We start from the raw sequence: 2,500 nt of genomic DNA on the forward strand, positions 1-2,500 counted from the left end.
GTACCGCAATCTACCCCAAGTTGTACCGCAATCTACCCCAAGTTGTACCGCAATCTACCCCAAGTTGTACCGCAATCTACCCCAAGTTGTACCGCAATCTACCCCAAGTTGTACCGCAATCTACCCCAAGTTGTACCGCAATCTACCCCAAGTTGTACCGCAATCTACCCCAAGTTGTACCGCAATCTACCCCAAGTTGTACCGCAATCTACCCCAAGTTGTACCGCAATCTACCCCAAGTTGTGCCGCAATCTACCCCAAGTTGTGCCGCAATCTACCCCAAGTTGTGCCGCAATCTACCCCAAGTTGTGCCGCAATCTACCCCAAGTTGTGCCGCAATCTACCCCACGTTGTGCCTTAACCTAACCCACGTTGTGCCTTAACCTAACCCACGTTGTGCCTTAACATAACCCACGTTGTGCCTTAACATAACCCACGTTGTGCCTTAACCTAACCCACGTTGTGCCTTAACCTGCTCTGTAAATGGCATATGACACGTTACATTAATGTATTGTTGTCCAACCGCAACCCGCTCAGAATGTTGTGTACACAGCTACGTGTCATCTCCCCATAACAGCTGTATTGCAGTGTGGTACGCCATAGAGACGTGTGGGAGTAATGGACGCAGTGGATGGCGATCAGCATGAGCCGTCTGTTCATGTAGTGGCGCGTGTATGCAGACATAGTAGTCTCTTCTCACACAATGTGATAGCACGGTGTCCCGCGTTCCACATCTGCGACATGCTACAGAGGCTGGTTGACAGTTCGTCGCGCAATGGACATCGCATACGTACGGGGGCACCTTCCACGTGCCCTCTAGTCGGGCACATTTTGTTGCGTGGATGTGAGCGGATGTAGTGTGTCTTGACACCTGACAGGCAGGCATGCAATAATAGTTGACTTTGCAAACGGGGATGGACGTGGACGTGTACGTTTACTGGTGACGTTACGCAAATGAACAACTGGTAACCCGTTGTGGTGCGGTTGATCTTGCTGGAGGTACATCTGTGAGGGCAACGATCGGTACAGCTATGACGCGGTTGTGTCAGCGATACCCACCACACCAATGAACGTGAATGTGGATCTGGGTGTGAAGCGATACGCGGCTGTGGGTGGGTGGGACTGTCCCCGGCCGGTGAGGGGGGGCCGCCCGGCGTGCTGGCCGCGCGGTGCGTGGGCGCACGCGCTACAGCCGGCTGGTGGGGGCGCCCAGTGGCAGGCGCGCCGGCCGACGGACGCGGCAGGCGGCGCAGCTGCGCGCCGGGGCACCCTGCGCGCGGCGCCGTGCAGCCAAAGTGGGTCCTCGCCGGCCCGGTGCGAAGCGCGGTGGACATCTGCAGTGTGCTGGTCCGATTGAGGACTGTGTGCGTTGAGGATGCGCCGCCGCCCGGCACTCGGCGCCGCGACGCCGTCTGCTGCTCGGTCGCCCCAGCGGTTCTCGCTGGTGGTTTGTATCGCAGTTGTGCAGACGTGTTGGCACGTGCGCTGTGCTGGGAGAGTTCGCTTCGGCACCCACGTGGGGCCTTTGCCCTTCTGTGGCGCTGGCGTTGGAGCTGCCGGTCACCGTAGGTGGCGCGTGTTGTCTCCCGCCGGCAATGCCACGACAGCACGCTCCCGGGCCTCTGTCGGCAGCGGCAAGCTCAGTTGGGAGCACGGGTGGTCGCACCTAAAGCGTCTACTCGCCTAACTCCGGGCGATTGCGCCTCTCTCGAACCCGACCAAGTACTTAGGACGGCGCTGCGCGCCGCCGGGACCTGAGAGGGTTTCGAGGTGTATTGTGCAGGGGAGCTCAGCCTCCTCCTGTTTGCAGAATAATTGAGCGGACGCTTGCGTGTTCGCGCGGGCCCCCGGGACACACTCCCGGGCGGCCGGCTGCTCAGCTCTAGTTGACGCAGCTCCCTGGTTGATCCTGCCAGTAGTCATATGCTTGTCTCAAAGATTAAGCCATGCATGTCTCAGTACAAGCCGCATTAAGGTGAAACCGCGAATGGCTCATTAAATCAGTTATGGTTCCTTAGATCGTACCCACGTTACTTGGATAACTGTGGTAATTCTAGAGCTAATACATGCAAACAGAGTCCCGACCAGAGATGGAAGGGACGCTTTTATTAGATCAAAACCAATCGGTCGGCTCGTCCGGTCCGTTTGCCTTGGTGACTCTGAATAACTTTGGGCTGATCGCACGGTCCTCGTACCGGCGACGCATCTTTCAAATGTCTGCCTTATCAACTGTCGATGGTAGGTTCTGCGCCTACCATGGTTGTAACGGGTAACGGGGAATCAGGGTTCGATTCCGGAGAGGGAGCCTGAGAAACGGCTACCACATCCAAGGAAGGCAGCAGGCGCGCAAATTACCCACTCCCGGCACGGGGAGGTAGTGACGAAAAATAACGATACGGGACTCATCCGAGGCCCCGTAATCGGAATGAGTACACTTTAAATCCTTTAACGAGTATCTATTGGAGGGCAAGTCTGGTGCCAGCAGCCGCGGTAATTCCAG

The 2,500-nt window shown here is 57.1% G+C and overlaps 1 non-coding gene across 1 annotated transcript in view; it reads left to right on the top strand.

Annotated features, from left to right (window-relative positions):
• Nucleotides 1–1,896: 1,896 nt before the first annotated feature.
• Nucleotides 1,897–2,500, top strand: part of LOC126110709 (small subunit ribosomal RNA) — a 1,909-nt gene continuing 1,305 nt past the window's right edge. Inside the window, exon 1 of the ribosomal RNA XR_007523870.1 lies at nt 1,897–2,500. This exon is cut by the window's right edge and continues 1,305 nt beyond it. This is a non-coding gene — a ribosomal RNA (small subunit ribosomal RNA).

The sequence above is a fragment of the Schistocerca cancellata genome, unplaced genomic scaffold (assembly GCF_023864275.1).
Source record: "Schistocerca cancellata isolate TAMUIC-IGC-003103 unplaced genomic scaffold, iqSchCanc2.1 HiC_scaffold_30, whole genome shotgun sequence".
In the NCBI taxonomy this organism is placed as follows: Eukaryota; Metazoa; Arthropoda; class Insecta; order Orthoptera; family Acrididae; genus Schistocerca; species Schistocerca cancellata.